This window comes from Bos indicus, chromosome 13, assembly GCF_029378745.1.
Source record: "Bos indicus isolate NIAB-ARS_2022 breed Sahiwal x Tharparkar chromosome 13, NIAB-ARS_B.indTharparkar_mat_pri_1.0, whole genome shotgun sequence".
NCBI classification, from domain to species: Eukaryota; Metazoa; Chordata; class Mammalia; order Artiodactyla; family Bovidae; genus Bos; species Bos indicus.
This window is the reverse complement of record NC_091772.1, coordinates 80,565,881-80,590,737: the sequence shown is the minus strand read 5'-3', so window position 1 is coordinate 80,590,737 and position 24,857 is coordinate 80,565,881. Positions and strand designations below refer to the sequence as shown.

The window sequence follows — 24,857 nt, the reverse complement described above, 5'->3', positions numbered from 1 at the left end:
GTGATGGTGGTGTGTTGAGGAGCCTTTTCTATGTACCCAAAGAAGCCTGTGAAGGCTCCATTAAAGCACACACCTATTACAGGTTTCCCCGATGGCTCAGAGATAAAGAATCTGCCCAACAATGCAGGAGACTCCGGTTTGATCCCTGGGTTGGAAAGATTCCCTGGAAAAGGAAATGGCAACCCAGTCCAGTATTCTCGTCTGGGAAATCCCATGGACAGGGGAGCCTGGCGGGCTACAGTCCGTGGGGTCACAAAAGAATTGAATATGACTTAGCAACTAAACAACAACACTCTCGTGCTGCATTTGGGAGGGAGTTGGTTTGCCTGTTTTATCGCTGGACTGCAACTCAATGTGAAAGTGAAAGTGAAGTCGTGTCCGACTCTTTGCGACCCCATGGACAGTAACCTAGCGGGCTCCGCGGTCCATGGGATTTTCCAGGCAAGAATTCTGGAGTGGGCTGCCATTTCCTTGTAATTAAAGCAAATATTCTCTGAGTGCCCACTTTACCCTAGGCACTGCCCTGGTTGTTGGACACTGGGGCAGCGTGTGAGATTCTTGAGCATCTTAGTTACTGTCCTGTCTCCTGTACAAATTTCAAGTCTTTTGCATTACTCTTCCCTCCAGCAAGATGCTTCTCCCAGATCTGTTTTTCCTCTTTACTCTCAACTCAAATGTCACCTCCCTCTCCCACCCTATATGCCCTCCTCTTTCTCTCATCCTTCCTGGTACTTACAACCACATGTAAGTGATTTCCTATACTTGCCTCTTTATTATATGTCTCCCTTAATTAAAACAGAAGTTCTCTACCTATGCATCTCTGAGCCCAGTGCAGGATTGGTGATCAGTAAAAAGTTGTGAAATGATTGAATACCGAGATGAGCATATTTCTAAGGAAGAATAAACTTTAAAAATATCTTAGGGCTTTCTTTAGAGACTTCCCTGCCTACACAGTGGATAAGAATCAGCCTGCCAATGCAGAAGACACAGGTTCGATCCCTAATTTGGGAAGATCCCACGTGCCCAAGCAACTAAGCCCGTGCACCACCACTATTGAGTCTGCATGCTGCAGACACTGGAGCCTGAGCGCCCAGGACCTATGCCTGGCAACAAGGAAGCGCCCGAACTGCAACAAAAAGTAGTCCCCACTCTGCAACTAGAAAAAGCCTGTGCAAAGGCAGTCAAAAGAAATCAACAAATGAACCTCAGTGTTTTCTGTGGGTTTCCCTGGTGGCTCGGATGGCAAAGAATCCACCTGCAATGTGGGGAGAACTGGGTTTGATCCCTGGGTTAGGAAGATCCTCTGGAGGAGGGCATGGCAGCCCACTCCAGTGTTCTTGCCTGGAGAATGCCCATGGACAGAGGAGCCTGGCAGGCTGCACCCATGGGTTCGCAGAGAGTCAGACACGACCGAGCGACTGAGCACAGGGCTTCCTGTAGAGGGATGTAAAGCCTGTGCCCCTTTCCAGTTGAGGCTGTCCTCCCCTTCCCAACCTCCCTGCCTTTTTCCCCTTCCCCTCTCTTATCTATTGTCTCCTTCATATCCTCCCTTAAATACCACCTCTTTCAGGAAGTCTTCCAGGGTGGATCCTATGTGATTCGAACTTCTCTAGTCCGTGTCTTCCCCAAGCAAAGAGACTCAGTGTAGAATATGTCTCCAAATATATGAGCATACAGGCAGACAGAACTCATCCTGAGCATCAGAAAGGTTGCATCTGACAGTGGGTATGAGGAATTTCCAGGGAGGGGGCGGGGGCGAGTATTGTTCATAACTGGGGCTGTTTATGCCAGTGTGTTTGGTCTGTGAAAATGTATTCAGTGCAGGCTTATGAATTGTGCACTACTTTATCTGTATGTAATGCTTCAGTTAAAAAAAAAAAAAAAGCAGTGTTCTCAAACTTTGCTATGTATTATAATCAACTGGGGTGATTTTAAAAAATCCCAGTGCCCAAGTCTTACCCCAGGCTCATTACATCAGTCTGTGAGGGCGGGCTCCAGCCATTAGTATTTTTTTAAAGCCCCCAGATGATTCCAATATGCGGCCAAGTTTGAGAGCCAGTGGACCATACAATTTTGCCCTTGAGGATATAATTCATTGCCTTCCTCTTCTGTCGTTTAACTTATTCAAGATATCTCTCTTCCAGTGACTGTTTTGTGAAAACCTCAAGGTAGCAGTCTCCTCTCGTGACACCCAGCGTGGCAGCGTGTTGAAGGGGAGAAGGGGATGCGAGGAAGTGGCAGATGGGTCGTGGAGAGAGATGGGGAGAGTAAAGCAGAGCGGTGTGATGCAGTGGGGTGGGGGCAGGATCCACTTTGGGTGGGGACCATGGGACGCCTTTCTGAGAAGGTGTCCTTTAACCTGAGATCTGCAAGACACAAAGCAGCCAATCAGGAGCCACAGCCTGAAATTGGAAGAGGTTGCTCTGCTTCCAGAACACAAAAGATGTAGCTGCCAGGTCCCAGGTTGGGAGGGCCAGGCAGCTGGGAAGAAGAAGCAGAGCGAAGGCAGGAGAGGCGAGTCAGGTCAAGATCACAGTGGGGGTGTGTGCATGCGCACATTATTGGTCATAATATGGAGTCTGAATTTTCTTCTTTCAGCCTTTGATAAAGGCTAATCAACTCATTTATTTACATCCTGAAAGCCCTAGTCCCTTAGACTGGATTTGCTCAACCAGCACAGAAGACACTATGTCTTCTTCTACTTGGTGGAAATTTACTCCCTGAAAACATTTAAGGTGGATGACAAAGTTTGGGGATGCTCAGGCATTGACAAGCTTGCTTCTGCGAATAAATCTTCCAAGAGTTGTTAGTCTCTCTTAAGAAAAAAAAAAAAAAAAGATGTGGTTACATGTAGAATTAAGCATTATGGATATTTGCAACGGGGCAGCTGCTGAGCAGGCCGGCTGGGGTGTGGGAGCTCTTCAGTCGAGCATCCATTACGTTCGTCCCTGGGAGTTGACTACTTGGAGTTGGTGACCGTGTTTTGCTGCTGCTGGAGAATCCAGACCACGTCGCCGGCCCAGGAACCCATTGCTCAACTTCATTAGCCACAGGAAGACATTAAGTGAGTGTAAGGACCGAACGGCCTGGAAACCACGTGACGAGCAGCCTTTAAGTTCTGGGCTCCGGTATATTTTATGCCATTTCAACTGTGCATCAAGCTCTCATCCCTGGACTCATTAGAACTGTGTGCCCAAAGGTGCCCCTCAACTTTCAGAAGCAAATAGAGAATGATATAATTCGCTCTGAGAACACCTTTCTGTCTCATCCAGAGCATGTCTTATCTGTTATGATTAGGCATTAAGCGTCCTGTTGTCTTGAAAATTTCATGAGATTCTACCCCTGCTTGCTAGGATTATGTCAAAGTGACTTTTCCTGGATGCTGTTTTTGCCCATCAATACAGCTTGTCTTTTCTCCTTAACCATTGCTGGGAAGGCCAACACTGCTAAGGAGCCCACCGGATTAAAATGGTCGAATAGTTCAGGCTTGCAGATGCCCTTGTGTGTCTTGAAGGCTTGTGTGTCTTGCTTTTGGTTCCCCAAGAAGCACACCCCTCAAGATTAAGATTTGAGAGCAAGTCGTTTATTTGGAAGATAATCCTGGAAAACTCCAGTAGGGGCGGGGAGAGAAGGATGCAGGCAGTTGGAGAGTGTCATCAAGCAGGTTGTCACTGCGGGCAACTGCGGGCTCATCCCGCTGGGGGAGGGGCGGGACTCGGTGTAGATGTGTAGATACTCCCCCTGGGGATATCCCTTCTGAAGTTGGGGAGTGCCGAGGTGTCTGCCCACCTGGGAGCTGGGAGGAGACAGCTTCTCCCGCCCTTCCCTGCGTCAAAGAGCTGCGTGTGCTACTGAAGTGTGGGGAAGTGGGCCAGTCACCAGGCAACGTCTGTTAGACTGGAATCCCCCAAACCGTGACCTTCACATGGGCGAGCCCCAAGACTGTCTCATACACATTGTCTTATAGGCAACGTCTCCGCTTCTTAGCCTGGTTCCGGTACATCGCAGACCTTCAGTAGTGGTCTGTGCGTTAGTCGCTTAGCTGTGTCCGACTCTTTGCGACCCCGTGGACTGTAGCCCGCCAGTCTCTCCTGTCCATGTGCTTCTCCAGGCAAGAATACTGGAGTGGGTTGCCACTTCCTTCTCCAGGGGATCCTCCCAATGCAGGAACTGAGCCCGGATCTCCCTTGCAGGCAGATTCTTTACTATCTGAGCCACCAGGAAAGCCCTTCAGTAATGACCTAAATGCATTGTAAGTCTTCACACCATGCCCCCGTTAGTCACTCTGTCTTAATACTCTTATCTGTAATGTATTTAGTTCTTATTAGTCTTGTTTATTCGCTAGTTTTGTCAGAGTCCTCTCTCCCCACAGTGTGCCCACTGGGACCAGCAGCCTCTCTTTTCCTCACATCTCTAGTGCAGAGCAGAGTTCTCATTATTACCATGGCTCGAGATTTTAAACAAAATCAAAGATGTGATCCAAGACAAGTGTGTTCTTAACTGTAGATGGGAGAAGAACGTTTGAAATTAGGATTGTCCCAAGAAGGTAGGCACCAGGAAAGGAAAACAAATGTAGGTGTAGAGTCAGACAGACCTGCATTTGAAAACGACTTCCACTATTCACTGAGACTATAACCTTGGGCAAGTTATTTAGCCTCTCTGAGCCTCAGTTTTCCTATCTGTAAAATGGGGACAATTATGTCACCAATTCCATTAGGGGCTCAGAGGGGATTGTGTGACCTAACCTAAATACTCATCACGACACCTGACACATGGACAGTACTCCCACATTTTTAGCTTTTTCATTCTTTTACAAGCATTTGTGGATTGACTATTGTTTATAGAATGATGTCAACTGCATCTGAGGTTTAATCTACTCTGTACTAGGGGATAAAACGAGCATCAGCTCAATCCTCTATGTTTGCAAGGACACCAATTCACAGAAGCCAACTGGGGAAGCTCAGATCTTCATGTACAAACGGCAAAGATAGCATAGCACACACCCCAGCCATTGGTGGCAGACAGCTGCTGCCAGCACCTCCTCCTCTTCTTTGGGGCCTCCTCCGTTTCCTACTAAGGTTCATTAAGCACCTCCTCCTTGCCAGGCAGTGGGCTGGGTGCTACGGATGCGGAGGGGAAGAAAGCAACTGCCGGGTCCCTAGGGAACTTAACCATCCAGGGAAAGAGGCAAATTATAGAAATGGTCTAACAGTAGTTAGCGTTTGTGAAGCACTCAGGCCACACACTGTGCTGAGCACCTGAAACGTGAATGTGTCAATCCTTGGAACAATTCGATGAGATGCTGGTCCCCATTTTACATGTGAAGAAACTGAGGCACAAAGGAATTAGGAAACTCACCCAAGGCTATAGAGACAGCAGCTCAGAAGCCTGGATTCAAACACCCTGAGAAGGCTCTAGCTTGTACATCCAACCACCACACATTACTCTCTTGGTAACACTACAGCCGTGCTGAGTCATTTTTTTATTATTATTTTTGACTGTGCTGGGTCTTCACTGCTGCATGGGCTTTTCTCTGGCTGTGGCAAGCGGGGGCTTCTCACTGCAGTGACTTCTCTTGTGAAGCCCGGGCTCTAGGGCGGTAAGGCTTCAGCAGTTGCGGCTCCCGGACTATTGAGCACAGGCTCAGTACTTGTGACCCACGGGCTTAGTTGCTCCGAGGCATGTGGGATCTCCCTGGATCAGGGATCAAACCTGTGTCTCCTGCCTTGGCAGGGGGATTCTTTACCACTGAGCCACCAGGCAAGACCCACGCTGACTTTTGTATCGCAAAATATCTGGTCACCGCATTGCTTTTCCCTGTTTGTAATCTGCAGCTTCACAGTTCTTGAACTGTTCTTAAACATAGTCCATGTGTTGTCTCCTACAGAGTTAAAATAGATTGGTTCCTGGGCCCCATCTTTAGGAATCCTGAGAGAGTAGATGTGGGGTGGAGTCTGAAAAGGTGCCTTTCTAACAAGATCCTGTGAACTCTCAGAGCATACTTGGACTTGCATGCGTTCGAAGAGGGGTGCTTTCTGCTCCCAGGAGACACTTGACAATGTCTGCAGATGTTTCTGATTGTCACGATTCAGGGGTGTGTTACCGGCATCTAGCAGGCAGAGGCCAGAGATCCCGGCAAACGTCCTATAGCACACAGGCAAGGCCCTTGCAAGCAAAGACTGACCCAGCCCCAAATGTCAATAAGGGCCAAGGCTGAGAACCCCAGCGCAGAGCCCGGCCTCGCAAGCTTTACTGTAGAGGAGGCATCTGGGGATCCGGCTTCCAGTGCAGATTCTGATCAAGTGAGCGCAGAGTGCCTGTGTGTGTTTAGTTGCTCAGTCGTCTCGACTCCTTTGCGACCTCATGAACGGTAGTCCGCCAGGCTCCTCTGTCCATGGGATTCTCCAGACAAGAATACTGGAGTGGGTCACTATTTCCTTCTCCGGGGGATTTTCCCGACCCAGGGATCGAACCCGTGTTCCCTGGATCTCCTGCACTGCCAGGTGGGTTCTTTACCACCGGGCTACCAGGGAAGCCCATAGGGTGCCTGGGACGCTGCATTCCTAACAAACTGCAGCAGATGCTGCTAATGGTTCTGCTCCAGGGACCACACTTCGAGTAGCAAAAGCTAGACAACGTTCTGCACAGACATAGGTCTTGAATCAAGTCCTAGGGTACAGTGAACGCTTAAGAAATAAAACCCGAACCTCAGCCTGAATGAGTGTGGAACAAAAGTAACTCTGAGTTTCAATCTCTCCTTCAACTCCCCCTGTAGCTAGTTTCGCCCTTAAAGAAGTTCAGGGAGGCGGAGGGGCTCCCGGGGAGGAAGTCTTCCGCGCCCCTCCTGGACGCGGTGAGGGGCCGATTTAAAACGAGCAAGGACAGAGCTTGGTCAGAACTGCCTTCCTCTGCTCTGAGACATCAAGTCGAGTCTATTGTTGCCTGGAATCGTGGCTTCTTTCCAAGAGCCGCACGCTACATCTGCCTTTCAGGTCTGCGAGCGCGAGATGAAAAAGTGGCTGTTTGTGAAATGGTTGCTCTCCTGGGAAAGGGGTATGGGAGAAAATGGACTCTCTGCGCCCAGCCCTCCAGAGATGGCACCCCAGCCCCCGTGATAAATGGCAGCATTAACAAGGTTTGGTTGAGAGGGGACCTGCAGATTTATGACTTCCTGTCTCCGCCAGCAGATGTCATTATGGCTGACAGAACAGAAGGCCTTTCAAGAGCTGGCTGGGGTGGAGCTAAGGAGAGGGGAAAAAAATTAAATAAAAGGCAGAAGCCAAAAGTAGTGTTTGCTCACTGGTGCTATTGTTGATGCTGTCATTTTAGGAACACGGGGAAGTTTTACATTAAACCGAGCGTCTTGTAATATTTCTGAGGTCCAGCTTTGAAGATGTAGGTGGAAACTCTCAAATGAAGGACAAAGGTATTAACTTCGCTCAAATAGGAAAACTTGCAGGGTTTTGTCCCAGGTTTATCTGTACCTGAAAAGTTCTTCAGGATGAAGTGAACACAGCACTGAATAAATTTATATTTTTACTCTGGAATATCATTTTGATGGGTGTTTAAATACATTTACAAATGCAGCAGCCTCTTCTGAAATTCTTTTGACATACATAAAATTTTTACCCATTTCTAAGTTGTTTAACAGAGTGTGATTGGTATTTTATGGGCTAGATTTTTTGAAAATTGGTGTAAATTTAGCATTTATCATTGGGCCCCCGCACCCATGCTAATAAGTACAACCACTTATTACTTACTTAACAATAATTACAAGTCGCATTTCCACATTTCCTCTTTCTCATCCTCGCCTAAAGCTAAAGGAAGTATTTCTGTAAGTAAAGGAAGTATTTTTTCTAGTTGATTGACTCATCTCATGGGGGTATTGAATGTATTCTGCGGGCTCAGGTAATCACTGCCTCAGAGTGACCTGGAAGGAGCGGTTCTGGGGGGTATTGAATGTATTCTGTGGGCTCAGGTAATCACTGCCTCAGAGTGACCTGGAAGGAGCAGTTCTGGGGGGTACTGAATGCATTCTGTGGGCTCAGGTAATCACTGCCTCAGAGTGACCTGGAAGGAGCAGTTCTGGGGGGTACTGAATGCATTCTGTGGGCTCAGGTCATCACTGCCTCAGAGTGACCTGGAAGGAGCGGTTCTGGGCTGTCTTTATGGACCTGTCATCAGCAAATCATCTCCCATCAGGACCACACGACCAACATACTCAGGCAGAAGTTGAAAGCCATGGGGAGCCTCACGGAGGACAGCCACCAGGTCCCCTTCCAAAATAAACTCATCTCCAGCCAAACCCGATCCAGAGACTTCTTCTATAATTAACCAATAGCTGTGGTGTTAATGCGTATGGGGTAGTGAGTATCTGATTTTTGCAGTGACTCTGAAGGTATGAAAACGGCCACCCATAGTCCCTTCTGGAGAAGGCAAGCAACCCACTCCAGTATTCTTGCCTGGAGAATCCCATGGATGGAGGAGCCTGGTAGGCTGCAGTCCATGGGGTCGCTAAGAGTCGGACACAACTGAGCGCCTTCACTTTGACTTTTCAATGCATTGGAGGAGGAAATGGCAACCCACTCCAGTGTTCTTGCCTGGAGAATCCCATGGATGGAGGAGCCTGGTAGGCTGCAGTCCAAGGGGTCGATAAGAGTCGGACACGACTGAGCGCCTTCACTTTGACTTTTCAATGCATTGGAGGAGGAAATGGCAACCCACTCCAGTGTTCTTGCCTGGAGAATCCCAGGGATGGGGGAGCCTGGTGGGCTGCCGTCTCTGGGGTCGCACAGAGTCGGACACGACTGAAGCGACTTAGTAGCAGCAGAAGCAGCATAGTCCCTTCTGCAAACCGCTCTGGATTGGCGGTGTGGTGGTCTGCTTAAAACCCGGGCTCTGGAGGCTCAGTCTCTGAGTTCTTTTCCTGGCTCTTTCACCCACTACCTGTGTTATTCTGGGCAAGCTACTTAAGCTACCTCACCTGTCACATGATGGACAATAATAGCACCATTCTCTTACGTTTTTTTTTTTTTTAAATGAAGATCAAATGCAGAGTTCATGAAGTGATTAGCCAAGTGGCTGGCCCAGGGTAGGAGTTCACTAAATTAGCTGTTGTTCTAATGATTACCATTAAAATACCTTCCCTCTTCACTATTTCACAGGTAGACACCTAGAGATGTGGACTAATTCACTGGCCACCCAGAAATGAAATCCGATAAGAACAAAATAACAATAACGCTGATCGTGGCTGTCGGGTACTGAGTGCACGAAGCTCCAGACGCTGTACTAAGTCCCTTACATGCAAACCTATTGAGTTTAATCCTCAAAACAACCTTAGGAGGCCAAGTGATATGACTCTCCTTTTACATATAAGGAGACTCAGAGTGGATAGCTTAAGCCAATGGTTCTCAACGGTTTGATATGCATTGGAATTACCTGTAAGGCTTGAGAAAACTCTGATTACTGACTCCTTTCCCTGGAGTATTTGATTCAGTAGGTCTGGTGCGTGGGCCCTGGGATTTTCATTCCAAAAATTCTCAGCTGCTGCTGCTGCTGCTGTCTGGAGACCACATTTGAAAATCGCTGGTTTCAGTAACTTTCAAGGTTCGTTGTTATTGTTCGATAGCTAAGTCGTGTCCAACTCTGTGACCCCATGGACTGCAGAAGCCATGTCCTTCACTATCTCCTGGAATTTGCTCAAGTTCATGTCCACTGAGTCGATAATGTTATCTAACCATCTCATCCTCTGTCGCCCCCTTCTCCTTTTGCCTTGAATCTTTCCCAGCATCAGGGTCTCTTCCTGTTCAGGATTACACAGTGACCTTGTTCTTGTTTAAGGTTCTTATTCAAGTTCAAGTTTGCACAGTGAGTAAGTGGCAGAGTGAATTTTCAAATTTTAAAAATTTGAGTACATTAAAAAAACGTATTCTTAACAGGTATCTATATTACTTAGAGTTCCTAACATCAAACTTTTGATTTAATGGTTGATGGTTGAATTCACAGAGCATAATGTTTCAGACAGCTACTTGTTTAAATATTCTCGTCCATGAAGCTCATCATAGTGCAAAATAGATTTTAGTTCCCTGGAAGGGGAAAATTTCAGGGATGTTTTCAAAAGGAGGAGTCCTGGTATCATCCTCATGCACCACTGTTGAGATTCACAGCAGTCCTGCTGGGGTGGAAGAGAATGCAAGGTCTGTGGCCCACCCCAGCTGCAGAAAGCGCTAGAATTTCCAAGATGGAGCCTGGCCGCACAGGCTACACCTGGATGCCACCTGTTTCTGACAGACACAGTGTTTGCTCAGTCACCGACCCAGGAGGACTCTCAGACGCAGTCCACTGGACGTCCGAGGGCCCTGGAGATCCTCCACTGAATGTCTAAGATCTAGATTTCTCTATGGCCCAGGTGAGCCTCTTGAAACGAGTCAGCCCAGGGACCGCTGGCACCCGCTGCATTAATTCCTTAAGAACAGGGATGTGCTTGAGTCCACAGTGGGGAGTGTGGGAATGCAGGAGAGAGACGGCCACAAGCGCCTGGTCAGAGATGTGCTTGGAGACAGAGGACTGCAGGAGCAGAGTCAGGACAAAGCCCTATATCCCTTAGTGAGCACAGCAAGGCAGCAAAGGGCCATTGGCATCTTCCTCATTCAGTTGCAAATGACAAGAACTGAAATTCAAATACATAGACAAGATGTACTTCACGATATGGAAAGATTCAAGGACTTGAGAAAATGGACGAGGCAGAAGTTGGTTGCTGGAAGCCTGAGGATCCCTGTGGCCAGGGTCAGGAATGAGGAACAGAGGAGGCCTTGGCTTGCCAATAGAGACTGAAGCTCCAGTGCTTCCTCTGTCGGGTAGATTAGCTGGTCACTGGGGACCCTTCTTGTCTGACATAGGAAGATGCTATTTATTCATCTATTCACTCATTCATTCAACAGCTGTTTGCTGAGCACACACTATGGACTCGGCACTGTTAGAGACTGCTCTGTATTCTTTTTCCCTGGGAGCACCTGCTGAAGCCTCGTGCTCGTCCAGGTTGTGTGACCCTGGGACGTGCACTCAACTCTGGGCTGATCACTGAAGATGGGGGCGGGGCGGGTGCTGACCCCGGAGCAGATGCTTTCTGTGGGGGCAGGGCTGCTGCCTGCCTCACTTTAGTCACATCATTTCAGAGACTTGGTTCCTCAAAGCAAAATTAAAGAGCTGTAACCAGAAAGGTGGCTCATGGATGCTGGATAGTCAAAAACCATAAACATTCACACTAATAGGTGGAGTGGATTACCATTTCCTTCTCCAGGGGATCTTCCCGACCCAGGGATCGAACCCAGGTCTCCCCCATTGTAGACAGATGCTTTACTGTCTAAACCACCAGGGAAGTCCCCACTAATAGCTAACTTTCTTTTTTTGTGCCTCACTCTAATACGAAGAGGTTAAGATAAAGTGAAGTCTGCAACATTTTTACTACCAAGGACACCTTACATGCTGTCCCTGCTGGCTACCCTGGGGACCAAATTTAACTACATTTGAAAAATGTTGTCTATCATTTACCCATTCATCCATCAATACATCCATGTGCTATTTGACATGTTTTCATTGAGTGTCTAGTTTCTTGTCTTGTTCTAGCACTGAAATTATAGCAGTTGTGGTTTGCACGACCCTGGGGCTTCTGCATCCAGCCTAGACTCAGCGGCATCCACGTTTCTGATTAGATGAGATAATTCAAATCTTCATCGTTAAAGCCACTAGTTGAAGTATTCTATTACTTGTAGTTAAAAGCATTCCTAATTGATACAATCAGATCCAAAAGAGACCCTCTAAGCAGCTTAGAGTATGAAGATGTCCAGTGAATAAATGATTATAAGTGCCACAAAGCTCCTGAAGGGGAGTACAGGAGCTTACACTTAGGAGAAGTAATCATTTTTTTTAAATGCATTTAACAAGCAATAACACTTTTTCTACTATGTTAGAGAATTAGATCAGAGTGTGGCAAAGTTTTTCTTAAAGGACCACACAGTAAATATTTCTGCTTTGCTGACCATATTGACCTCTTTTGCAACTACTCAACTTTGTTGTTGTAGGACAAAAGAAGCCACAAATGATATGTAAATAAGGGGGCTGGCTGTGTGCCAATAAAACTTTATTTACAAAAATAGGTAGCTGGCTAGATTGGACCCTGGTCCGTACTTTACTGACTCCTGAACTAGGTATGCACATTGAGTATGCAATAAAAACAAGCAATCAAAAATAGTTTATAGTATGCTTATTAAAATATGGGAAATTTCTCAAAGTTTTGCTTTACAGATTCCCAGTGCCAAGTCTCAAACTCACACATTCTGTGATTCAGTGATGCCTCTGTCGAGCTTCCCCTTCTCCCGCAGAAGGGAATTGAGTGGTGGGTCAGCTGGAGAGCTGCCCGAAGTACGAATCTCAAACAAGCTTAGAGACACTAATGAAAGAAGCTGGAAAAATACACATTTCCCCCCTCTGATAAAACATATATCACTATAAAGTGAAGAAGGCAAAACATAACATTTATTAGCCCTGGAATATTTTTGCTGAGGATTTTTGTAACTAACACACCCAGCAGTGGTAGTCAGCTCAAAGATGGCAGTTGTGGTTAGCAGAAACCCCAGAGCCACATCACGTGTGTGGTGTGCTCTGATTTACAAGGGCTGTGATCTACATTGTGAATAGTCAGCCTTCCAACATACCTCCCAAGAAGTCGCTTGGTTCAAAAGAGTCGCAAAAGAATGCTAAAGGAAAACTAAAACTGCAGAAAAGTTGGAAATATCTTGTTTTACTTTTTAAAAGAATATTGACTCTGTTTCGAGTGGAGAACGTCAGAAGGAGAAAAACAAATACCGCATATTAATGCATATGTATGGGATCTAGAAAACTGGACTGATGAACCTATTTGCAAGGAAGGAATAGAAATGCAGATGTAGAGAGTGGACTTGTGAACACAGTGGGGGAAGGAGAGAGTGGGGTGAATGGAGAAAGTAGCCCTGACATATATACACTCTCAGTGTAGTAGACAGCTGGTGGGAAGGTGCTGGATAACACAGGGAGCCCAGCCTGCTGCTCTGTGATGACCGGTGGGGTGGGGAGGGGAAGGGCTGGGAGGCTTAGGAGGGAGGGGAGATACGTGTGTGTATACACGTATCATTATGGCTGATTTGCATTGCTGTATAGCAGAAACCAACGCAATATTGTAAAGAAATTTTCCTCCAATTAAAATATAAATTCAAAGAGAATATTGACTGTTTCAGCTAATGGAGGTAAACTCTAAGTCACGTGGATTCTGGAAAACAGTCTTACAAGAAAATTAGATTCCTTCCACCATCAGGGCCTACCTCTGGGGCAAAATCTGCAAGGACCCTGGATTGAAAAGTCACTGGATTATTCGTCCACAGGGCTCTCATTATCCTAAGGCCCACAAACTCAAGTATCCCTTGTATCCAAGAAGGTAGTAACAAAATGGAGCAGATTGGGTCTGAGGCGACAGGGAGTGGTGGGCATTAAGGCAGCCTGGAGGGCTCACGGCCTGTCTAAAGGGGGCAGTCACTATACAAAACCCCTATAGGCTCCAGTGAGTTGCTTCCCCCTTAGGAAAGAGCTCAAGATCTTTATAAGAAGACAGTAATCTAGACTTTTCAATAAAAGTTCCCTATTGTGTAAATTTTGTGCCAGCCAAGTAAAACATATTTGTGGTTCAATCATGGCTTAAATTATAAGCCTCTGTCTCCCTTTTCCTTGCACACACGTGCACACACACACACACACACAAGTACCTTCTATTCTAGACAAGAGACACTGCTTCAGCTACTGTAGTGAGGACATGCCGGACGCCGCCGAAGTATAGCTGTGCATCTTAGCTGACCTGATTTCTCAACTCTGCCTCCCCAGATAAGATGAACTGTTGTACAACACGGCACCCCTTCCCATATCTCAGCTATGGATCTATTAGTGTCGCTATTTATGGAGAGGAGAAGAGAGAGTGATAATTTATACATACATTTGTTTTGTAAAAATTATGCTCCCATCCTCTGATTGGCTTGAGTCCCCCAGAATATCACCTCTCTGTGATAAATAACGTGTCTGGGAGGGGAAATGCTAAATCGTTTAAGAATTTCAAATTTTTACGTTGCCACTTGTAACAAACTGTGTCATCCACTGAACCATGCAGTTTTTCCCCCCTCCTCAAAATGTCACAAGAAGAAACGTGATCGCAACAGTCTACACATGCCAAACACATTTGTCGAGTAGACGACATGGAAAGAATTGCAATTGAAGCACCACCCCTGTAAAGAAACGCAGAATTTAACCTGATTTTAATTGAAGTGTTGCAAGTCGATACCTTTTGTTTAGTCAGGAGACAAAGCAGGTATAAAGGCGGGTAGTGACAGTAACTACTCAAGACACTTTGAGCGCTGGGACTTCTGAGGCAGTTTGAGGAGGAAAAAAAAGCAATACTATACTAACTTATATGAAAGAAATGTGATTGCATTTAGTGGAGAAAATGCTTCCAAGATGGTAATGAATAAGGCAATACAGTCATCCCTCAGTATCCACAGGATGGGTTCCAGGACTCCAGAAGATACTAAACTCCAAAAAGTGCCCAAGTCCTTGATATAACATGACACAGTACAGTTGGCCCTTAGATCCGCAGATTTCACGTGTGTGGATTCAACCAACCAAGGGGATCGGATGCAGCGTCTGCAATTCAACGGACAAACTCAGCTGCCCGTTTCTTGCAAGCGTGCCAAGAATTAATAGCTGCAGTCGTGTTGGCTCTTGGCAATCCTATGGACATAGGTCGCCAGGCTCCTCTGTCCCTGGGATTCTCCAGGCAAGAATACTGCAGTGGGTAGCCATGCCCTCCTTCAGGGGATCCTCCGGACCCAGGGATTGAGCCCAAGTCTTATGTCTCCTGCGTCAGCAGGTGGGTTCTTTACCACTAGTGCCAGTGAGCCCGACCGCCTAGACCGCCAGTTTAGCGTGGTTCAAAACTGAGGTACTGTATGCTTCAGGAAGACACTCCTGGGCACTCAGTAGTTAAACAAAGAAACGGGACAGCTAGGTGTGGTGGACCCCAGTGGTTTCTCCTGTCTAACTTCAGTTCCTCTTCCTCTTCCAGATAACACCATTTGGAGTTTGACTCCCCCACCATGATCAGCCATTAATTTTTGTGGTATCGATCCTTCCCCCAGCTTTTGAGGGTGGACTCTGACTATCTGAAGCCAAAAATCCTATTCTGTCTCATCCCTCTGGAAACCATGATTTGATTTATGATGGAAGAAACCCAGTCAAAACCAATACAATCTCTGGAGAATTTTTCTAGGGCTTCTGAGATGAAACAAGTGGCTCTCAACTCTTTGAGATCCAGTCCTTCCATGATCTGTGTGGTGTGAAGATATGTAGACTTGCCCAACTTCATTGCTTACTAAGACAGAAGTCCATGGAACTGCCAATGGGAACTCATCTGAAGCCTGAGGAAGTTGCTAAGTCAATGGAAGGCAGAGAAGAAATACAGAAGGGAACTAAGCTGGTCCTTGACGGCACTAGATCAAACTGTACCTGAAGCCCTGCCCTTGGCCCTTTCAGTGATGCAAACATATGCATTTCTTCCTTCTTCAGGCCAGTTTGAATTTATTTTCTGGTTGCAGTGCAGAAGACTCTTGAGAGTCCCTTGGACTGCAAGGACATTAATCCCATCAATCCTAAAGGAAGTAAGCCCTGACTATTCATTGGAAGGACTGATGCTGAAGCTCCAGTACTTTGGCCACCTGATGCAAAGAGCCAACTCACTGGAAAAGACCCTGATTCTGGGAAAGATTGAAGGCAAAAGGAGAAGGGGGTGGCAGAGGATAAGATGGTTAGATAGCATCACCAACATAATGGATATGAATTTGAGCAAACTCTGATAGATAGTGAAAGACAGAGGAATCTGGCATGCTTCAGTCCATGGGGTTTCAAAGAGTTGCACATGACTTAGCAACTAAACAACAACACACTTTACATGGTAAGATTCTTAACTCACTATTTGGTTTTGCCAAGTTGATGATGACATATTAATCCAATTTCAATGAGTTATGCTGGGAAAGTGAGGTCACACCGTGGGTCTCCGATTCACTGTTTTATTTAGTATGTTGTTTTTGATCAGCATGAATACCTTCTTAAATCATTTTCTTACCAGTCTCCTGTCCACACTTTGCAACACAGATCAGGCACCACCTTCCCTATTCAGAATTCATTCTGAGCAAGAAGTACAAATATTCGACTTTCAGATCTATTGAGGTGGCCCCAAGTACTGGATAAAAGCGTATGTGCTATGTTAGACAAACAGGATTTTGAATTCTGGCTCTGTGATCTACCAGCTGTGTGACTCTGGACACCTCACCTAAACCCTCTAAAACACTTCACCCAATCTCTAAAAAATGTTGTTAAGAATAGCATCTTACCTCACATGACTCTTGTGAGGATGAAATGAGATAATTCATGGTGTGTGACACAGAAGACGTGCTCAGTAAATGCCGGGGCTGTTGTTAGGTTCTTCATACTTATCAAGGAACTCACTTTACCGAAAGAGCCCAGTACATCTAATCTGCAGCTATTAGCCCAATAAACATTTGCTATGTGAGTAATTAAAAATTTGATGAATAGATGGTTGAAGGCACACACGAGTGAATTAAAATATAATGCAAGGAAAAAATGAATGAACGCGTAAATGGATGACTGGGAGCTGGGAAGTGAGAAGCGGGGCCACGAGTGGGGGCGCTGGGTCTGCGGCTGAGAGGAGGGCGAGGGAGGGACGCTGTGTCTTCCAGGGACGCCCTCCCCTGATCTGCGCTCCGCCGGGCGCGGTGCTCTGCATGCCGCTCCCTTCCCCCTCTCATCACTGCAGGTCACCTGTCGGACGTTTGTGACGGGCAGCTGTACAGACAGCCATAAAGCAGCACTTACGGCCAAAGTCATCACATTCTGGGAGCCTCTGTGTTTCAGGCGTACATCATTTTCTTCCTTTTCTCTGGGTTCCAGTCACTCAGCACACAGATGGAATTCAGCATAGATGGCTTAATTCCTTCTAACAGCTCCCTATAGGCTCTGAGCTAAGGGCTTCCCTGGTAGCTCAGCTCGTAAGGAATCTGCCTGCAATGCCAGAGACCCTGGTTCGATTCCTGGTTTGGGAAGATCCCCTGGAGAAGGGATGGGCTACCCACTCCAGTGTTCATGGACTACCTGGTGGCTCAGCTGGTAAAGGATCCGTCCACAATGCAGGAGACCTGGGTTTGATCCTTGGGATGGAAAGATCCCCTGGAGGAGGGCATGGCAACCCACTCCAGTGTTCTTGCCTGGAGAATCCCATGGACAGGAGCCTGGTGGACTATAGTCCAGGGGGTCACAAAGAGCTGGACATGACTGAGTGACTAAGCACAGTACAGCAGGCTCTGAGATAAAAGTCAGAGGACCGCAAGACCCAAAAGGCCAGTAGGATAATATGGACATGTACTGAGTACTCACTTTAGTCCAGGCCTAAGACTTGGCTGAGGCAAGCAAGTTCACCGTCCTGAATGGAGCTCCTCGTTCAAACTTCACGATTGTGTGTGGCAGCAACGCTCATTCGCTCAACTTTGCTAATGCAGTAACAGAGATATAGCAAAACCGTGTTGCTACACGTTTACAGGTTAGGAAGTAGCATCGGCAGGATTCTAACCCAGGCAAAATCACATGTGGAATCTCTGTGCAAAGAGCTTTAGACTTCATCGTGCTCCACCTGTGTCAACTCCTATAGCATTTGAAGCGATAATCTTACTCTTCCTTCTGCTTCCTTCAGAACTCCAGAAAATGCCCTTCGTGGACGTGAATTTGCTTGAAATAAAATTCTTCAACCGTGGACACGTTAGAGCCACTTGGAGAAAATTTTAAGAGCTCATATTCATAGAATTTTTTGGAAAAAGGGGTTTTAAAAATTTCCCTATCTTATTCTATTGATCTTTACAGGTCAGTGGGCAGACACGTGGACTCCTGCTTGGATGTGGATTTCCAGGGACCACTCGGCGTTCTTGGTACCAGGAATCGGAACCACCAGTCTGGCTGTCACAGCCAAGTTTGGCCAGCCTGGCTTTAGCTGTAAGTCTGTTTTAGACACACTTCCATGTCAAACTGTCCAAGGAATTATGCCATTTGCTAGGACCCAGCCCCCAGCCTCACAGAGCAGAGTTCAGAGAAGGGATTTGGAACTGAGAAACAATAGCTTAATAACTGGCACGCTTGTAACTTAATCCTGGGAGTGGGTTGCAATCCACAGAGATGGGTCCTGGGCAGCCATGTCCGTATTCTGAGTGTTTGTCCCCCACTGGGCTGAGAACATCTGGCTCATGGGAGACCCTCGCATCCCATTTCTCCAGCACTGGTGCTGAGATGGCAGATGAGATCCTGCCACTGAATCCAAATCATTCAACATCTGGGACAGCTGTTTTCCACCAAACAGATTAAGTGCAGAGGAAAAGCTACTCTCTGCAGTGATCATAGTCTGGGTAGGGAAAGCAAGGTAGAAATGAGAAGGAAGAATTGAGAAAGAGAGAGAGAGGGAATCAGACGGCTGTCTAGGTCTTGACTTCAGGCTCTTTCCCAGAGCTGGCTGCATCCTCGTTTTGTGTGTTCCCTGAGACACCCCCACCCTTAGAAAACGTACCTGGACATTTTGCACCAGCCAAAGAAGTTGCTTTCTGCCATCCACACCCTAAAAGCGCAGAATCATAGGACGACCAAATCTTGCTACTTCTCAGAACAAGATTTAAATTCTTTTTGAGGCAATGTGGCTTACAAATAACCAATAAATAATTTACTGGTCAAAAACATGGTTGGCCAACTTCCTTGGAAAAAAGACAAGAAATGGGCAGGGCTATTTGTTCCTTGTTTCAGCAACAGGTGACAGTAAGGATTTCTGAGTTGTCTCCCAGCTCTAATTTCCTTAAAAAAATTTTTTTCCTTATAACTTATAATTGGTAATTAAACAAAAATAACAGTAGTGTTCAGGAAAATGAGAGGAGGGAGAAAGTCAGAATTCAGGAGAAAAACTAGTTGTAAGTCAAGAAGGTACATGGCCATTTTGAGGAGAATAAGACACACTTCAGGAAACGTGTTCCCTTGGACAGGACACAGGACAGGTGCGTCCAGTGATGGCCTGACCCAAAAGCTAAAGTGAGGGGGGAGCTGCGGAGGAGCAGGAGGAGAGGGCATTCCGTGGTTACCAGGGAGAAACTTAACTCACGCGAGCTTAATAAAGCAGTTTCAAAAGGTTTTGGTTTTTTGTTTGCTTCCCACCTGGGTCTGGGCAGAGCGCAGCCAGTCACATTTCAGGCTCGCTGGATCCAGGAAGTTGAGTAACGCCACCAGGACTCATTATCTGTGCCTCTGAGTTCCACTTGTGTCTGCACTGGCTTCATTCCCAAGCAGATTATTTGTTAATATAAGATGCTGCCAGATTTAACAACTAAGAATATAAGACACCTAGATTCATTTGAACTTCAGATAAATAAACAACAAATATATTTTTGAGATTAAGTATATCCCATGCAATATTTGGGATACACTTACACTGTAAAGTTATTCATTATTTGAATTTTACGGGGGAATCAGGTATTTTACTGGGGCTTCCCAGGTGGTACTAGTGGTAAAGAAGCTGCCTGCTAGAGCTGGTGACATAAGAGACCTGGGTTCGATCCCTGGGTCAGGAGGATCCCTTGGAGAAGCGCGTGGTAACCCACTCCAGTATTTTATTGGTCCACCCTCCTCACATGAGGTGGCAAAGATGACTGCCAATACTTCTAGACCTTATATTCTATCTTCTATTATGTGTCCCATTGGAACAATCCATGAACCAATCACTGTGGCTTAAGAAATGCAATAATCTGATGAGCCAGAAGACAGAAAAGATGTGGGAACATAATAGCTGTCCATGAAAAAAAAACAACACAGACTTACAAATGGTTGGAGTGGAATATAGAAACAATTTGAGTTCAAGCTCCTCATTTAGCAGATACAACAGTGAAGCCTGGAGAGCGGCTTTACTTCCCCAGACAGCAGTCATGGGGGAATCCAGGCTGGAACATCCGCCTGCCACCTCCTTACCACCCAGGCTCTTCCCAGGCACCCTCGTGGCCACCGCCATCCAGATATCTACTGGATAAGTCGGTTAGCACCCACAAGGGCTTCCTCTCTCTCTTCTCTGTATACAAAGTGAACAGGTAAAAAGGAAATGCTTGTCAAAACAAATCTCTATTTGGTTTTCTCCATCTACGGGACAATTTCTGTAACGTGTCAATCACTTTGTTGCAAAATAGCCCTTCCGACGCACAATCCACATTTTCTGATGACACCAGCCTGTCAGTCACTCACTACATCAAAGCCAGATTTCATGCCAAGCGAAGACCAGCTTGTCAATCACTTTTCCTGCCACGCATCTGCCAGAATCACCTGCCAGCTACAACTTTCTACTCTCAGATGGACCGGGTCTAGTTAAGCTGGTTTTTATCTCCTCATTGAGCTTCTTTTAGGACTGGTAGCTTAGCAACTAGGCAGTCATTTTCCACGACAACTGGCCTAAGTTTCATAGCTTTCTTGACCATTGCCATTTGTTAGAGAACTGTTTCCCCTCAAGTGGCTAAACAGCAGATGTAAGATTTATTTAATGCTGAACTGTTCTATTGTTTTTAATTATAAGTATTTTCCTACTGTTTAAAAGCAAACACAGGTTATGTTGTCAAATAGACATAACTTTAAGTAGTTATAAAATGTCTTGAAATTTTACTCCAAAGTTTCAAATTCTCCATCACTGGTAGCACTAGAGATCTGAAGAGGCTGGTAAGATAAGTACCCAGCATTTATCGGGTTGTAAATTACTTCACAGGCACCTTCTGGGAGCAAGTAACTCGGAGGTCTCGGAGGTGCTGAGTCGCTTCAGTCATGTCTGACTCTTTGTGACCCCATAGACTGTAGCCTACCAGGCTCCTCTCTCCAGGTAGGATACTGGAGTTGGTTGCCATGCCTTCCTCCAGGGGATCTTCCCGACCCCGGGATCAAACTCGAGTCTCCTGCACGGCAGAAAGATACTTTACTGCTGAATCACCAGGGAAGCCCAATGCTAGGAGGTTAAGCGAAGTGAAAGGCACTCAGTTGTGTTGGACTCTTTACGAGCCCGTGGACTGTAGCCCGCCAGGCTCCTCTGTCCATGGAATTCTCCAGGCCAGAATCCTGGCCTGGGTAGCCAGGCCCTTCTCCAGGGGATCTTCCTGACCCAGGGATCAAACCCAGGTCTCCCGCATCGCAGGCGGATTCTTCACTGTCTGAGCCTCCAGCTTATGTACAGAATATAACAAGTGCTCTCATCCTGAAGGAACTTAGTTTGGGGCAGAGAATTGACAACAAAGTCTAAATCCATTTAAAGAATGCAGGCACTTCCTTGGCGACCCAGTGGTCAGAACCCAGTGCTCTCACCGCCACGAGCTCTGGTTCGATCCTTGCTCAAGGAATTAAGATCCTACCTGTCACGTTTCATGGCCAAAAAAAAAAAAAAAAGAGAGTAAACGCCACGTAAATAAGAGAAAACAAGAGAGGTGATGAGAATTTTAAAAGGTATCAAAATGCAGTCATGACTGGTATAGGGGACTTTGTTCTTTCTTTGGGGGCTCGACTTCTAATTTCCCTCCCTAGTTTTGGAGAAATTGCTTACAGCACGTGCAGGAGATCATTCCTTTATCTCCTATTCTGGAAGCTGAAGGGTTGGGCCTTGACTCTGCAGACCCTCTGCCAGCCACAAGATCGCAGTTTGATCAATCAGATGTGTTTACCCTGCAGTGTTGAATCTGCAGCTGTGAGAACACTGGAATGAACTCACAGTAGCTGCTCTGTGTCCACAGGCAATGGTGGTAATTTCTCGGGTGGACTGTTCCTATCCGAAGAAGAATGTTAGGTTTCTTGCCTCCTGGCCACTCCCAGATTTCCATGGCTCTAACCAGACCCTCCAAGCTCTTTATAATTTGGGGTCTCTCTGATAAACTTCAAAAAAGTTTTTAAAGACTTTCAGAATTATTTTCTGTTATCAGTAACCTATAACCATGGAATTTTTAATCAGCATAGACATGAGATAAAGATTCTCTTCTCACTCTGAGCAGCAGTAATTTGGGAAGGCTCCACAGAGAATAAGAATGGTAAGTACTCTGCACAAGTAAAGACCAAGGGAACAGGTGTTCCACGCTGAACCCCTGGTTCAGAGAAACAGAAAAAGTTTAGCACACTGAAAACAAATTTTAAATTGATAAAGGAAAAGCTTTATCACCCTCATCATGTTACCTTAAAGGAATAACACTGGGCCTGGCAAACTGCAGCATTTAATCAAAATGTTGAATGAATGAATGACAAGGGAAAGAAAAGACGCCTTGGTGATTTTGGCTAGACTGGAGACTCCTGGCAGTTTGGTAAGAGATCAGGCTCTAAAATTAGCTCAAGGAATTTCTGTAAAGGACCTAAAAATTAGCTGTGGCTCTTTCTATTATATCAACTTTCAGCATATCATAAGTAGGATACACAGCAATATACATTAAATGATAGATCGCAGCTCTCCAGATTTCTGCACAAAGAGCACGCCTGCAGAGTCACCAGATGAGACATCACGCTTGTGGTCTTGCCCAATGGGAGACAGTCTCAATCTGGAAGTTTCTTTACACTGAAAGGAACTGGCTATAAAGCTCCCTCTGACTACCACAGGAGAGACAGTTTAGCAGAGAGAGAAAGTGCTCAGGAAGAGAAAGAGAGATGATGGTCTGTCTAGCAGATAGGAGCCATCCGTGTGTGATAAGGAGCTGGTGGTAGGCATTTGCAGAGCATGCCATGGGATGTCTCTTTGGTTACACAGCTGTTCTGGGCTTGAAGGAGCGTCTCTTGAGCGACACAGTCAGAGAATTCCCTGTTGTTGGTAATCGGTCTTCTAACATTGCAGAGTAGACTGCTCTGGCATGGGAGCTGGATAATGGAAAATGGAAGCCAAGAGCCAGGATAATTCCAGTAGATACATTTGGATAGTGGTGTGACCCATTTCATAGTGGGGAGGAGTTAGACGTTAACATCTGAACCCACTCTGTTGCTCACCGTGTAGCAGACTTCTATTACATTCTTTACTGAGCATTAGGCTTTGTTCTAAGAACCTGACATACGTCACCTCATCAAATCCTTGCAGCAGCTTGCGAAGGTAGGTGTTGAGTGGTAGGTCTTGATCAGAGCAGGAAAACCACTGCTTTGGAGAAGGTGTGAGGTCTTATTAGTAAATGTGGAATGTCTGACGTCACTAAGAACTTGTGGAGAGAAAGACAGAACGGAGCGGGGAAATCTTTACAAAACTTACATTCCAGTGATTACACAATGGCTTGGGCCGAGGACGCAGCCCAGGGTCCAGCGAGGGCTGTGCTCCTTTGCTCCCCTTCCAGCATCACTGCCCCAGAGCGCTTTCTTCGTGTTAGTAGCACTGCAACCACAGCAGAGATACACACACGAGGAGAGAGTAGTGAGAGAGCCGCACATGAGCGAGTTATTCCTTCACTGGCAAAGGTCCACTGGTGTTGGTAAACTCTTGTACGAGAGAAAAAAGAATGACATCCAGACAAACACTTATGAACACTTGGAGGCTCTGAGCTCAAGAGAGATTCTCTGTCGGAGAACTGTTGCTTTCCCTGCTTGAGATGGAGCAGGACCCTATGGCCGTTGCCCCTCACCATCGCTTCTGCCTGCCTGGAAAACTTTAGTCAGAGAATAAGTTTGATCAAAGAAGTGAGAAATGCTGAAACAAGGAAAACAGTCAAAGGAGACTAAATAATCATAATGCAGTCATTAAGCATCGTCAAGGACCCTTAATTCTTCCCCAAGGGCTGTAGATAATGTTCTGAGACACATCCCGTGAGCTGTCTTACAGATACCAGAATGCCAGGTGGAGAAGTTAACTTTGTGATGAGCAGACTGTGCCCAGGACGTGAGCAGCCACAATGCCACGGCCAATGAGAACTGACTGCAAAGAGATGGGAGCAAATGACCCCAGAACGGAAGATGCTGCTGCCGCTGCTGCTAAGGCGCTTCAGTCGTGTCCAACTCTGTGCGACCCCAGAGACAGCAGCCCACCAGGCTCCCCCATCCCTGGGATTCTCCAGGCAAGAACACTGGAGTGGGTTGCCCTTTCCTTCTCCAGTGCATGAAAGTGAAAAGTGAAAGTGAAGTCGCTCAGTCGTGTCCGACTCTTAGCGACCCCATGGACTGCAGCCCACCGGGCTCCTGCATCCGTGGGATTTTCCAGGCAAGAGAACTGGAGTGGGGCGCCATCACCTTCTCCGGAACTGACGATGACCTGTACCTAAAACAAACAGGATGATGCTGGTCAGACCACTAATGACCAATCTGAAGATGACTGTTAGAGGTGACTGTGCTGTTTCTGCATGTAGTACATCACTCCCACCACCGCTCATACCTCCCCCTGCCAGGTGACTGGCCTCTGAAAATAAAGCAAGCTTTCCTGCCCACCGACCTGGCCTCTTGGTTGGTTTTTGAGCCATGAGCAGCCGGGCTCCACACACACCTTTCTAATTCAAGCCAAGGCTGATCATAAAACCATTGTGCCTGGCCTGTTCTCCCTGTGGGTGTGGGCAAGGTTGAATTCTCCCTCCTTGGACCTCTCCATGAACTTGGATGTGGGGCAACATGTTCAGGTTTCTTTTCCTAATGAGGGTGATTGGGAGAAAAGCAGAACTTACACAAAGGGGAGTCAAGAGAGAACATTATTGGTCATCTCATTTTATAGACGAAAAAATAAG

At 46.5% G+C, this 24,857-nt stretch overlaps 1 long non-coding RNA gene across 1 annotated transcript in view; it reads left to right on the top strand.

The window, feature by feature from the left end:
- LOC139186622 (uncharacterized) overlaps positions 1 to 24,570 on the top strand; it is a 28,335-nt gene extending 3,765 nt beyond the window's left edge. The window contains exons 2-3 of the long non-coding RNA XR_011570298.1: positions 15,140 to 16,024; positions 18,004 to 24,570. This is a non-coding gene — a long non-coding RNA (uncharacterized lncRNA). The remainder of the gene's footprint in view (positions 1 to 15,139; positions 16,025 to 18,003) is intronic.
- Positions 24,571 to 24,857: the final 287 nt, after the last annotated feature.